Source organism: Dermacentor variabilis, chromosome 3 (assembly GCF_050947875.1).
Source record: "Dermacentor variabilis isolate Ectoservices chromosome 3, ASM5094787v1, whole genome shotgun sequence".
NCBI classification, from domain to species: Eukaryota; Metazoa; Arthropoda; class Arachnida; order Ixodida; family Ixodidae; genus Dermacentor; species Dermacentor variabilis.
In genome coordinates this window covers 45,566,541-45,581,850 of record NC_134570.1, presented here as the reverse complement: position 1 = coordinate 45,581,850, position 15,310 = coordinate 45,566,541, and the positions used below count along the sequence as shown (strand labels likewise).

Genomic DNA, 15,310 nt, shown 5'->3' with positions numbered 1-15,310 from the left:
TTCCGCAGCACGCGACAGTAATACTTTCAAGCAGTGCCGCGCCGGATCGCCCAAGCCAGAAAGGGGGAAAGGCTCCCCGCGCGCCCTATCCTCCTCGCCCGATGAAACGATCACACCACAAGACAGTGAAGGCACTCATGAAATGTTTACGTTCGAGTGGCCTATTGGAGAGACTAATTCTCATGGACGTTTGCGACCTTCCCTACATTTTTTTTTCTCGTTTCTTTGCTTTTTCTCTCCTCTGTGTTTCCGCCTTTCATTTCCGCTCGCCCTTCCCCTAGTGCAGGGTAGCAAACCAGAATCTCATCCGGTTAACCTCCCTGCCTTTCCCATCCCGTTAATCCCTCTCTCTGAACGGCAGTGGCGGTTCCAGTAGCTTCGATCTTGGCACGCTTACGCGCTGCCAATGAAATTCTATGCTGCCGTCTATCTATATCCATAGAGTTTCATACAATAATGCTTATATCTACTGGATGATTGTATTCAGCCTGTCGCTTGCGCTGAAGGGCAAGCGGCGCGCCATCTATGGCGAGACTGTGAAGCCGCCGTTAAAGGGCCCCTCACCAGGTCTGGCCATTTTGAGCTGACAAGCGCAGAGCATACATTGCGCGATAACGATCGTGTCTGCAAAGTATCACATCACTACGCGTCGCGAAAAGATCTGAAATTTCAAACCGAACGCCGTTTTGCCTTCTCCTCGCGGCCGCCGTGCTCCAAGCCGGAGGATGACGCACTCGTGTGCCTGCGCGTATACGTACTGGTGTCCGCAGTGTGACGTCGCTCGTAATGACACGTGACTTCGAGAATTATTCAAGGCAACATCTGTTATTTGTGTGATCTGTTGCTTGAATTGACGAATTGAAGTTTAGAAAAATAATAAAACACACAAACGGAATGTCTGCGTGTTTTTTGTTTTACTTCGCACCGAAACAGGAGAGATGTACTTCCGCTTCGTCTGCTTGTTCCCACGGTCAGTCACGTGCGCAGGTACCGAAACTGTACCATTTTCTACCGAGTTCCAGCGCGTGATCATGCTCTGCGATCCGTTTGTCTTGCCTCAGTATTCGTGTAGCACTGAATTATACCGCTAGCCATGTGTCCTTGTGCACAGCGCGCAAAATCGTGTGCTGCGCTAACGATACAACAGCTTGCGCGTGACGCCGCCAGCGGAATTGCGCAGCGCCGTAAAAAAAAAAAAAAAAAAAAGCGAGGAGAAAAAAATGAAGGCGCCGCCTGTAACGTATACGTCACGCATTCCTCGCGAGGTCCGGTAGAAGAGAACGCAGGGAAGGAATGTCGCTTGCGAAGGCTAGACGGGGCGAGTATAGAGAGTGTCTCTCGCCTGGCAGTGGAGCTCGCGTCTTGAAATCATGGATTTGCGGCACTGAAATATTTCTATTTCGCCTACTATTGAAACGATTCGGAAATTTTTTTGACGCAGAATGCTCCCTAGAGGACACGCAACAAATTCCAGCGTGTAACCAAAATTTGCTGTGGCGCCTGGAGAGGGGCTCTTTAAGAACGGCGAAGTGGACGCACCGCCAACGCTCCGATCAATCGGCTCGGTAGTGTATCCAGGGGACATATTCTGCGACAGTCACTTTCAGCAATACTGTGGCCGCAGCCGTCAGGCTCGCACTCATTGGCTGGTTGAGCAAAACCGGATAAACTGATTGGCTGGTTGAGCACTACGTCACGCGAAGGCGGCAGTATCACCGAAAGTGATCGTCGCAGAATGCGGCCCCAGGGCAGCGTTCTGCCTTCTGCTGCTGGCATGAATTATTATTATTATTATTATTATTATTATTATTATTATTATTATTATTATTATTATTATTATTATTATTATTAAGCGCGCACGCTAAAACTTGCTATCGCGATCAATTATGTTTCGGCGAAACTGTCGATTGTTTCTCTCAGATCCTGCGGCTCGTAATCTTTGGAACTCCGACTGTACGCGCTCCTTCCCATTAAGGCACTGGCACAAAGAAGAGCTCGAATATCAGATCCTGAAACTAAGTATAAAGCGGTGCTAGCCGTAGCACGCGCCCCTTCCATAGAGAAATGCTCCCGCAGTACTTCGTTTGCTTTTTGTACGACGTAACGCTGTTCGTTATAGTTAGCAATTTTAGGTTTTTAACGGATCTCCTAATGAATCAACAGACGGCGACCCTTATAATCCGTTCGTCCGTTGTATACACGGTATGCATCTGGCTCGGCGCACTCCGTTGGGACGACCGCACATGTATAGCAACCTTGCATCGTATTTTGCGAAGATACGGCGTGCGTAGAACAAGAGAACAGACTGGTGGACTAGTAGGTACTGCTTATTCTTGGTACTGCTATTCTTCCAGTTGTGCTATGGTATATATGTGGTAACCATGTGCAATAAAACTTCAGTGGTTAGTATAAGCGCTGTGTCTTCGTTGCCATCTCTTGTCCCCGTGTTTTTATTTTTTTTTTGCGCTTTGCCTCAAGTTGTGTGTAGAACGTTCTGTATTCTTTAGTTTGCCCAAGACCACTCCGTGCTCGGGATCAGTGGCAGCTACCAAATTTCTTTGTTTTGGTGGCACTTCCGGAAATGTCCAGGGCAGCGCCCGCGCGTATTGAGCGCCGGCAGCCAAAGTACGAGGAGCGCACTGTGTTATCCCTTATAGCACGTCAGCGGCGCGCGCTCCCGGAAGATGGCGCCACTGTATGTCCTCGCGGACATTTTTGCGATAGCTACGTAGCGGTTCTATTTCGTTGTTTTTTGTCAGCTGTATTCCTTCTTTGAAGCGAATCGGGCGTTATGATGATGTCGATTTGCGCTCGTATTGGTATCCCCTTTGAAACGGGCGGTGACCAATGGTCAACTATCTTGCTTGATTTAATGAGGTATGCTATACATACTTTTCATTCTAGCATATTTGTATGCATCCCCTTAATCTCTTTTTTCTCTTCCCCAGACCTTACCTTATACAGTTACCTATGCCTGTAACAGACCCTGTCGTACCAATCGCTTCTCTGCTTTTCTTTCTTTTTTTTCTCCCAATACTGTAAACATATGTTGCTTATCTCGACTGCTAACAGATTGATGCTTCCGTCCATATTACATCCAAGCGCTTCTGGAAGGTGTACGTTACCTACGGGTCTAAATGGGTGAATCTCTTCGCGTTCCTCGAGGACGTGCTAAGTGGCCTCCGGATTTTTACTGCAGCATACGCATGCCTCATCTAGTTCCGAATATTTGCTCCGGTATGTTTTTGTCCTTAGGCAACCAGCTTGAGCCTCAAATAACAAGGCACTGCCATTTGTGCTATCGTACACATTTCCCTTTCTAATTCCTTTCTTCTCATTCGTGTAAATATCCATGTTCTTTTTTTGTTTCCATTAATTCTTTGCATCAAATTCACTGTCTTTGTTTCTCTCACTTTCTTTTTCATGACTGCTCGATGTCTATTTACACTTTGAATTACACTGTACTTGGTTGCCAGCTTTCTTGGCTTCTTCATCCATTCTGTGTCCATGGTTTTCACGTGCAGATACTTGTGCAGATACTTTCACGTGCAGATACACGTGCAGATACGTGCAGATATTTTGATCCATCACTCTTAGAAAAATTTACACCCTTTGGGGCTTATCTTGTCCCACAACGATAATCGTCATCTGTCTTGCCCGCGTTTCCTTTCTTTAACGCTGCGAGCCCGGTACTTCCCAGTCACGAACGGCACGCGCGTTATCAGTGTGACGCAGCATTTTCGACAGGAAAGTAGCGAGCGCCGAGTTTTCGAGAAAGGAAACACAGGCAAGGCAGATGACGATTATCGTTGTGGAACAAATATACACCTCAAGAGGTGCAACCGTTTTAAGAGTGTAAAACAAGATTGCACTCTTTGGGTTGTATCTTGCCACACAACGATAAACATCATCTCTTTTGTCCGCACGTCCTTTCTTTAACGATGTGAGCCCGGTACTTCTCAGTAACGAACGGCATGCGCGTTATCAGCATGACATAGCATTCCCGACAGGAAAGTAGCGGGCGCAGCGTTATCAAGAAAGGAAACGCAAGCAAGGCAGATGACGATTATTGTTGTGGGACAAATATACACCCCAAAGGGTGCAACCGTTTTAATAGTGATGTTTCTGAGTAAGTCTTCAAAACTAATTTTGCTCTGCACTTCTCTGACTTTAAAAGATGCGCAACCCATGGTACCCTGCACCACTTCATTTGTGGTTTTACCATTGGCTCCCAAAAGCAACCGGCCTACCGATCTTTGGTTAACTTCCGACCCAAACAAGATATCCCATTTTAAGCATAGAATGGCATTTGCGGACGTTAACGCTGTCACCATTGCTCCTTTCCAGATTCCACGCACCACCTCAAATTTATTGCGGCCCCACAGTGCTCTGTTTCATCGTTGCTGAATTCCGCCTCCCCCGGTTTATTTTCAGATTATCTTGGTGGGTGCTTGAAGGCTTCCCTTCGTTCCGAAGTGCTCATATTGCTTGACTGTGGGTATAACTTTCTGATTAATTGACACCACGTAATTACTCGTCTCCTTATTAAATATCATAATTCCCTGTTTCTCTGTGCTGAACTTAATAAGGCCTAGATTTGTCGCTGAGTTGCCACATACACTCTAAGAAAAGTTTACACCATTTGAGTCGCACACTCTTACACTCTTAGACAAAGGTACACCCTTTGGGGTGTATATCTGCCACACAACAATAATCGTCATCTGCCTTGCTTGCGTTTCCTTTCTTGATAACGCTGCGCCCGCTACTTTCCTGTCGGGAATGCTATGTCATGCTGATAACGCGCATGCCGTTCGTTACTGAGAAGTACCGGGCTCACATCGTTAAAGAAAGGAAGTGCGGACAAAAGAGATGATGTTTATCGTTGTGTGGCAAGATACAACCCAAAGAGTGCAATCTTGTTTTACACTCTTAAAACGGTTGCACCTCTTGAGGTGTATATTTGTTCCACAACGATAATCGTCATCTGCCTTGCCTGTGTTTCCTTTCTCGAAAACTCGGCGCTCGCTACTTTCCTGTCGAAAATGCTGCGTCACACTGATAACGCGCATGTCGTTCGTAACTGGGAAGAACCGGGCTCGCAGCGTTAAAGAAAGGAAACGCGGGCAAGACAGATGACGATTATCGTTGTGGGAAAAGATAAGCCCCAAAGGGTGTAAATTTTTCTAAGAGCGTACACTCTTAAAACGGTTGCACCCTTTGGGGTGTATATTTGTCTCAAAACGATAATCGTCATCTGCCTTGTCCGCATTTCCCTTCTCTCTCTCTCTCTCTGTCTATATATATATATATATATATATATATATATATATATATAGAGAGAGAGAGAGAGAGAGAGAGAGAGAGAGAGAGAGCAAGTCTGCCGGGATCCGGTACACTCTAAAAAAAGTTTACACCCTCCCCACCCTTCGGGGTGTATATCTGCCACGCAGCAATAATTGTCATCTGCCTTGCTTGCGTTTCCCTTCTTGAAAACGCCGCGCCCGCTACTTTCCTGTCGGCAATGCTATGTGATGCTGATAACGCGCATGCCGTTCGTTGCTGGGAAGTACCGGGTTCGCAGCGTTAAAGAAAGGAAATGCGGACAAGACAGATGACGTTTATTGTTGTGTGGCAAGATACGACTCAAAAGGTGCAACCTTTTCTTAGAGGGTAATCGTCATCTGCTTTGCTTGCCTTTCCTTTCTTGAAAACGCCGCGCCCGCTTATATATATATATATATATATATATATATATATATATATATATATATATATATATATATATATATATATATATATATATGAGGGTGCGTGCGCTCTGCTGGTATGAGGGCTTCCTTTCCACTCCACTGAAGGGAGATTTTATACCCTGCAATGCTGCGATATGGTGCGGCAGCTTTCAGTTGCAATAACCCTACGGCACAACTACGGCATTACCAAACTGAAGTGTTGCCAGCCAATGGCAGCTGTGTCACTGTGTTTCGTATATTATTCACTGATTTTATTGATAATGGGCCCCGATTGTACAGGGAGCTTACATGGAAATAAGTATTGTATGTGTTTGCCCCCTAGATCGAACCAGATATGCCGCCTTCTGAGCTGCCGAAACAAAACCAGAAAAAATTGCATAAGCACAACTACAAAAATTTCTCTTAAGTACAAAGTTACGCTACATATAGTAGTAGAGCAGCATCTTAATTTATTGCAAGGTTTAAAGTATTGGTTATACAACAAGTTTATCAGTATAGGTGGTGTCCAAATCGCACCCCCGGAGATGGTGATCTCGAAGTAACGTCAGCAGCTCTCAAAGGCTGTGCTTTGTGACTGTTACGCGTGAGAGCAGTCTTATTTTTATTCAAGAGGTGGCAGCACAATACTAGGCGCTCGGAAAATAAAGCAGCAGACGACGTTGCGTCGTGCTGCTTTGTCCGTAAACATGTGCATGCCGTTAAGACAATCACACGGATCAATTTGTTGGAATAACCACAACGTTAGCACAGCTGACGAAACATCAGTTTGAGAACAAACTGTGCGCAAGGTCAAAGGGCTGCTTCATTCCCAATTCGCCACGGAACCACAGAGCGCCGGACACGTGCACACGAAACAAAGGCCGAGCTTTCATGCCATATAACTACGTATTTCGTTGGAGACACTGCCCTTTACATTTCCGTAACAGGGAGATGTTATGTGCACCGGACGCAATTATTTCGACTCAGAAGCGATGTAGACTAAAGTTGCAACGTATGGTTGTTGCACACAGTGTTCGAAGGGGTGGTAGAAGAATTATAATGGAGCGTGACAAAAAAAAATAAAAAATAAAAAGGAAGCAGGAGAAGAAAAGGTACCTCCCGTGTTGGCTGCTCAATGAAAGAACGCCGTTCAAGAACGTGTTCAAAAGAAAATAACCTGGGAGCGGCCACGCGGCTTTTGTGAATGGCTCCGCGCGTTGGAAGCCGTGCGGGAAACGCAACCCGCTTCAAAAGAGCGGTTTCTTTTCTTGTTACCCTCCGTACTTGGTCTTGTATTGAGTGCGCTCCGACAAAAGAGGAAGTGCGCGCAAGGAGATTCACGGTTCGCGAAGCTGCTACGGGCGGGTTGTCAGGGCTTAGAAGGAGGTGGGAAAGGAAGGGGGGGGGGGGAGGTAGAACGGAAGAAAGGGAAGTGCGTACAGTTCACGCCCGGGGATTCGGGCGCAGCTGAACGCGCTCTTTTCTCCGTGCATGGAAACCAGGGGAGGAAGTAGAAAAGGGAAGAAACGAACCGATTATAGAAACAACTGAAATGAAGAAGGAAACAAGAGCTAACGGAAAAGCCGACCAAAGGCACTAGCAGCCCACCCTCGACTCCTAGCTCCTTTTACGAAGCCCGAACCAACGTGGTGGTGGAGGCGCGAACATTGAACTCTCCTCCTGAAACTGCACGCTCACACACGGGCACGCGCATACAAGCCCCAACAACGCGCGCGGCGTTTCGGTTGCGCGTTCCCCACTGCCTTCGCCCAGAGGAGGTCCTTTCTAGCGAATCGTGACTCCTCAACTGGTTCGTTCCCCCGTACTAACCGCATTCGAAAGAAAACAACTTGTTTGAATTCTGCGAAAAATAAGGCGCTCCCAACCAGCGATCGGAGCCCTCGGAGCGCCAGAACCCTTTGACTATACTAGTTGCGATACTGCCCACCCACTCCTAGCTTCAAAATTTCACATGCTTGCAAGTTCAATACTGACCATTTACAAGCGTATGTATAGCCTATAGACTTTATTTTTCTAAATAATGAACAACTTCTTTGTACAGAAATGCGTATTTTAGTTTATATTACTGTACCTAGATGGCGCTTGTATTTGTTGGCGCCCTTACATTAGGTGAAGAAGCGTGTTCATTTACGAAGCCACGTTTGGCAACTGCTGCGCGCAAGTGCCCGCTGAGCGCGGCAAAGCGGCTGCCCCGCGAAAGCGGCCCTTTCGCCCGAGGGCCAATGCCCTGCTCTGCGACGGGCCGAGAGCGCCCAGCGGCCGCTCCGATTGGCTGCTCCCGCCCGTAGCGTCGCCGAGGTCGCTGTTTGTTGCCTGCGCCGAGCGGTCTCGCTTTTGACACGCATCTGCGCAATCGCTCCTCGCGTAAGGAACAGCTGGTTGTCGCCTCGCGACCAAAACGACCAAAACAACGCAGTGTGTCTCGCCGAAGTAAACGGTCCTTGTCAGTGCCCAAATCGTCTGGATACGCCGTTTCGCCGAGCTACTACCCATGGATTTACACTCGGACGAGTGGCTGGTAAGCAAGAGTTGCTCGGCGAACCGAGCGATCACTGTTTATGCGAAGATCAAGCTCGGTGCCACCAGCGGGGGTCTTTGTTTGGCTTTGCTGCTGACCTTTGTCTCGTGGGCTCGAACTGCATCTTCGGTGGTCGTTCTGATCGAGGGAGTGAGCTTGAAGCCTACGGTTACCTGCCTGCCGAGTCGCACTACATTCGGGACCACGGTCGTTCGAATCTCCGAGGCACAAAAGACCGTTCACTGCGAGGATGGCCATTTCGCGTTTTCTTTGTTTTGTAATATCTGCAGTAGGCCCTGCTGTATTGTATTTTACGCCCAGGCCTTGTGCTATGATTGGGGGAACCCGTTTGGCCAGGCCGCGAGGTTCTGTAACTCACGAGGGCTCCCCAACGCGCAGTGCTTTGTTGCGGTTCCGGATATCTGCGTATTATGCAAACGTAATTACGCGCCCGCTACGTGAGGCTTTGCATGGAGCTGGCCGATTTTCGGGCGGTCGTCTGAGGTACGGTTCCGTTCCTGACCGCTCTCGAACGGCACATTTCCGCGTTGGAAACTCCCGTCTAATTTTGGTCTTCGCTTGGCGCGAAATATATAAAAAAGGAACTCGCGCAAGAAACCGCCTCGCGGAGAGTCTGCTCGCCGCCCTTTGTACGACGCACAATTTGCCGAGGTTGATCGAGATCCCGGTCCGCCACAAATCCGCGACGCAGTTCGTGTATCACGTTTTGCTAATAGCGCGAGCGGTTTGTGCTTTCTGGCAGCGCATTTGCCCGCGATAAGCACCGATCTCCGTTTCGGAGACCGTTTCCTTCCCGTGAACGCTGGCGCGCTGTTCTAGCGCGTTCTCCTTTGTTGCTAAGTGCCTACTTTGCTTTTCAGACTGCCCATTTGTGGCGATGTCGGAGAATAACGACGCAGCTGAGCGTCTCGTGGTTCAGGCTCGCGCCGTCAGTGGCATGGTGTTGAAGGTGTGCTCATTTACGATCATTCGTGTAGAGGCGGAAACGAACAGGCAAGTGTGCCCGCGTCCCTCCATCAGCTGACGCTCGCGGCGAGAGAAGGAGGCACGCCTGCTGCTGGTGTGCGTGCTTTCTTTGTGAAGGCGTTCTCATTGTGTCGCCTGCCAGTGCTACCTGTACGAGTCGGGCGTTCAGAGGTGACAGAATAAACACGGGAAGCCGCCGTAACGACTCGCTGAGCCGAGCGACGTAGCGTGAAGTTTGGATATACGCGTATCGTTATCGGCCGATGCTGAGCATCGCTTCCCGCTTGGCGGACGATAACTGCGCGCGTCGCAGTTGCCGTTCGACAAAGGTGGCTGCCGCGATGTCTGTTCTTGGCAATTTCGAAAGGTGTCTATGCAGCTGTGCTAGAAGAGACGAAAAATAAAGAGAACGCTTACTATTCTTCGTCTCCCGTATTTATTTTAGTCCACTGTTGTCTAGGCCTAATGGTTTCGGCCGTAGCTTGCAACGCGAATTTTGCGCGCGTGTAGTTTTCGTTTCGTGCCTGTTCTACCTAGAATCGGGTGCACCTGTCCAGAGGTTGTGACATGGCGAGTGGCTGCATATTGCGGCACTTTCGCTGCGTGCATCGTGACACATGAGGCCTGCGCGCATTCTGTGCAGACTAGGCCGAGACGAGATTTCTTTTTCTTTCTTAGTTTGCCCTCGCTGGTTTGCAAGCGTCGCCCGCCAACGTGCATGGCGCGCCAACTCCCTCTACTACTACTGTTGCGAACTTGTGTCCGTGATGTAACCTTTGACGAATCAGCTCGGCCTAGGAGAAACCGTATTATCGTTAACTGCTGCGTTACCGCCTTTCATTGCTGGCGTTTGCAGCGAGACGTCTGCTGTCGTGCGCAGACCTGCTGCTTGCCGCGCGACCCGCACAAATGCGCAGATTTGCTGCAGACGTACATACACAGCTGATGCGCGCAGACATGTGGGGAAGGCAGACCACCAGGCGCCCCCCCCCCCCCCCCTCCGCCCGTCGTTGTTGCCTCGAAAACCCAAGACGGTAGCGCGGACGCTCCTCCCAACGGTTGCACGCAGTCGCGCACGTGGCCCCCAGCAGCACAAGGGGGCATGGTGACGGAGGGGGGGAAGAGGCTCGTAGCAACAAAAATCTTGTGCAACATCGGGGTTGGTGGTGTAGATGCGCGCGCGTTACTGGGCACGTGTGCTGTGGGCTCGGGAGCCGTGGCGTGTTGCAGCGTGTCCCGGCCGTTTCCTGGGAAGCGGCGAGGTTGCCTCGTGTTTACTTTAGGGACGTCGCCTGCGTCGCGCCCGGAAACCCGTTACTGTCAACGGATCTGCACGCGATGAGGTCATGCAGAACGCTTGCATCGCGCATGTCTGGCCTAGGCCTGCGGTTCCCATGGCAGCTCTGCACCTGAAAGGCCCAACGGCGCTGGCACCTGTACAGTGTCGAGAGCGCAAACCTATCATTCAGCTGCTACCTGTCGTTTACTTCGACAGTGCATTAGCGGTGCGCTAACGCGGTCTTCTGTAGTCTGCACTTTTTTTTTTCTTTGTCTCGTTCAGGTGGTTGCAAAACTGCTCATGGTACCGCGACGGTGGTCATATTACTTGATTGCATTTATGCGACGTCACGTGGAAAGATTTCTGTTGCGTTTCGTCGGGTAGCAAGCCACCTGCTCAAGTGAAAGTAATAGGAGACCGCCTTGTAAAATACATTCTCATTATAGGTCGTTGTCACGGCAGTGCGTTTCAGCTTCGCGCACAGCGTGACGGTGGCGTCGATCGATCTTGCCATCGATGAGCAGTCACGTGACATAGATTGGCACTTTAATTAGTATTCTTTTTTAAATAACAAATGGGCGCAAGCAAGCCATGTGTGTCCTCTTTATGGGGAGGCTGATATTGCTGTGCGCACTATTTTGCCTCAGATATGCATAGCTCACTTGCTATATGTCGGTGTCTTTTTGTCCCATCGATACATCAATCAAGGTCGTGGAGATAAGCGAGCAGATAATGTCACTGCACAACAAACAGCGCCCCCTGCATTGGAGCCTGACCTCGGTAGATCACGAGGAATGCTTCAGTGTTTGCTATTTGGCCATTTTTCATGCCATCTGGTCGTCGTCATATGCGCAGAAAAACATGCCTGAAGAAAGGCCTTGAATCGGCGAGCTTAGCTGTGTAAACAGAAGTTGTTGGTATTGGCAAAAGACGGGTGCTGCAGAATGAGGCTGGTTGTCTTAAATGTTAGCACTTGTTTTCCCTCACGTGTCTGTGACCAATCTCAAATCTTGTTGATCCCTTTTGGGTTGACGTTCCTAGCACAGGGCTCTGCTTAGCAGTATGCACACGCTCTGATCTCTAGTGTAGCACATCGGGTTATTTCACCTCTGAATGCAGAATTCTTTATTGATGAATTTCACACAATTGTGCACACCTTTGTGCTGATTTTGCATTGTTCTGCAGAATCAACACTTTCATTTTCACTTCTGCTTGTTACCTTTCAGTTGTGAGCTTTTAGAAATTACGGCCAAAATCATCGCATGATGACTGTCGACAGTAGTACGATTAGGGTTCAAGCAACTTAGCAAAACACCCTATTAGTGAAGGCACATTCATTTCAAACGTGTAGTGGCCATTTTGAGACTCATTGCTTCGGCTATGTGCTACATACACCGTCTCCAGTATCAGCTCACTTTGTTAATTTCGCTCGCTTGACAAGATCGCCCATGAGCATGGTCACAACTGGGCGCAACGTAGGGGCAACAATGAAATGATGGAAGGCATAGGCGCCGACTACGGGGGGTGGGGGGTTCCGGGGCCCGAGCCACCTCCGGAGTTTTGCGGGGGAGGGGATCTTTCGTCCTCCTCAATGGCATAGCAAGATTTTCTTTCTTTAGGAGGGGGATGGGGGAGGGTGCACGCACTCGACCGGGGACGGAGAGAGAGAGGAGGGTGGGGGAGGGTGTGATAGGCAAGCTGCATACTAACATGAATTTACAGGAGAGAGAGAGAGAGGAGAGCTTTGCCGAGTGGGAAGCCCCTCATCCCCGGCCGGGCTTTGCCACTGGCCTTCTTGCTCTAGCTGAGTATTATCTCAGGTTGCATTTTCGTGATGTGATGCACAATTACAGGGATGCACAATTTCAGAAAATTTTGAGTAGGAGGAAAAAAAGTTTTTTCCCCTGTGTTTTTCAAGGAAATTTTGAGAAAAGTTGAAACTCCAATAAAGATAGCGTATATATTTATTATTTCTGTAGTAAAAAATCCTTATTGTTAAATGCATGTGATAATTCCAATAAAATGAACACCTTGTTCTCTTTTACGAAAGATTGCCAATCTGACATCTGCGACCATTGTCCGAGTCACTCGCTGGACACACTTTCATTAGAATCGATTGCTGATGCTTCTACATTCAAATTTGATTGTAGATAGGTAAGTTTTCAAAGATGTTTACTTGTGAGCTTGTTGCAAAGCTTTTTATCAGCATATCTAAACGAAAATCAGTTTTGTTGAGAACTGGCAGATGTTAAAGGGTATCTGTGGCAGCCTTGAAGCTATAGGTGTCACTGGTTGGGTAGTGCAAAGACCTTGTCACCAGGTTAACGGTTCCACCTGCTTCACGAAGTCTTAGATGCCAGTCCTGGACCAAAGCCCGGAGGGCACCCTCTATTCCGCTCCGTTTGAATGCTACACTACGAGTTTTCAAAACACAACTCAAAGCGTATAATGAAGACACTTAAAGCTGTGCTGCCATTTTCTTGCGTAGTCGCTTCTAGAATTGTGTGCTGCACAGCAGAGAATGGCAAGTATAACTGTATGTGGTAATTTTAATTCTTCATTTCTTTCAATTTCTTTGTGCTGAATAAATGAAACAAACAAAAAAGAACCCATTCGTTTGCCCAACTTTCCAGCATATTTTCCTGACCCTTGCATCTCTATGCACAAATGGGGCACAGAAGACAGGGGGAAGACACACCACCTACTAACAACAGGTGGTTTATTGCCTGTGATCAACACTTATGTGCCATTGTACAGAAGGAACAAATACCATCATTACACAGATTACATCCCAGCTAAACCATGTGTCAGGTCACTATTGAGAAACCATTTCTGTTTCTGGCAAGCAAAATAGTTGGGCAGCTCACACAATGTTCGGCAAGATTGCCAGTTAGGGCCAGTTTGCTACCATTTTTGCAGCATTCCCATATTCACGAAGGCACCTGTCTGTCTGTCCAGTGTATATTTTTCCTGCATGATGAAGGAATAGAGTAAATTTTTTCCATGCATTACAGAAATGGGTTGCAGTGCTTCTTACCACATCCATGGTACTTCTGCAAAACAGAATTTGCAGACTTGATGAAAGTTTTTAAAGGAGCAGAGAACATCACTTCACCACCAACTCATTTCCTTATTCTTTTCACATATGGCTAGTCTGATGACTGTGTGGTATACCAGCATTTTTTTTTCTCTATTCAATTGATCATAAAGTCACGACTGTTCTTGTCATGTTTCTTTAGCATGCTGCTGGCCGCAACTGATAAGCTGCTAAGGGGCACTACGCATCACATAATGCATCGCCAGGTAGCAAATTAGTCTGTCCTTTTGCATTCTTTGTTTCTATAGCAACCGCTTGTTCGCCCCTTCATTTCATGCTGTTCACATATTTTATCCAGTTATCTAGGTTAGTTTTACAGGCTGTTCACTGCATATATTTTATTTCTTTGTGTATACATTGTTGGTCTACTTAGTGGTAACTGATCTGAGTTGGCATTGCTCTACTAAACATTTACAAAAGTGACCAAGCATAGCTTCTTGCCTTGCTGCAATAGTTGTGTCATAGTGGATACTTAATTGTGCTTCTTGGACGAGAAGCTGTTCGAGGCGATGACAGACAGCACGCCATCACTTGCGTCGAGCACGTCTGTTCGCACTGCGTCCTGCAGGGATATAGTGTAAGGCTTGCCATGTAGACATGGAGATGTCCGTTTCCTGTTTCTCCAACAGCGAGCCAATGGACTCTGACAACGTCTATGTCATCGTGCAGGACAAGTGACTAAAAAGAAAATGCCGCAAGACGACCAAAAACGTGAGTGAGCAGGGTCCCAACGGACGGCCTACTCCGACTTACAGGATTGCCTTTGTGCCTCTTGACGTCTCTAAGAATTTAAATTCTGTGCAGACAGATTCTTAACACCTACCTGGTAATGTGGCTCCGAAAGGAATAAACAAAGTGCATTTCAACACCAAGAAAAACATAGTCACCGTGGCCACAGGTCGCCCTAGAAAAATTGAAAACCGTGTGCATACTACGACACATAAAAGTCTGGTCGTTCATCGTGCACGGTGGTCGCACTAGAGCAGGTGCTATTTCCGACGTCGTGATTGACATCAGCGACGAAGAGCTACAAAGGCTTCTGTCCTCAACAGTGAAGGTCATCAATTCACCGCTTCAGTCGCTCGATGAGCGTCAAGCTTCTTTTCGAGGGAGACACGCTACCTGATCACGTCAAAGTGGGATACGTAAAAACATCTGGTACGTCCTTATGTGCCCTGGCCACTGCAATGCCACAAGTGCCTAAAGCTAGGCCATGTCAGCACTGTATGCAGAGGCCAGACGGCATGCCTCCGCTGTGCCGGCAGTCGTGACGTATCTTCATGCACAATAAAAGAAATGAAATGCTTGAATTGCGATAGGACCCCATGATGCCAATTTCAAGGATTGTCCTAAACAGAGAAAGATCAAAATACTGACCCAAATGAGCAAGACAAGTATGTCCCGCAAGGAGGCGGCACCCTCAGTGCAACACCGGAGGAGACGGAACGCGTCGTCAGCATGGGCAAGCTGTAGGTCCAAACGAGAGCTCCTGGGCTCCAATTCCGCAGGTCCAGCAGAAGGCAGTGGAATCATCAATAGATCTCTCCAAACCATTGCTTCAAGCCAGCTGCGAAAGCCTGGAATTGAATGTATGGCTACGCATGCCGCCACGCACACGGGCCTTAGACTGTAAGCACGAGCAGGGACAGTGCACTCAGATGTCACCATTGGACTCAGTC

General features: G+C 48.2%; 1 protein-coding gene across 1 annotated transcript in view; it reads left to right on the top strand.

Moving 5' to 3' along the window:
• Positions 1-8,019: 8,019 nt before the first annotated feature.
• The window catches only part of Ypel (Yippee-like), a 40,108-nt gene continuing 32,817 nt past the window's right edge, over positions 8,020-15,310 (top strand). The window contains exon 1 of the mRNA XM_075684920.1: positions 8,020-8,268. The gene's annotated coding sequence lies outside the window, so the exon portion shown is untranslated. The remainder of the gene's footprint in view (positions 8,269-15,310) is intronic.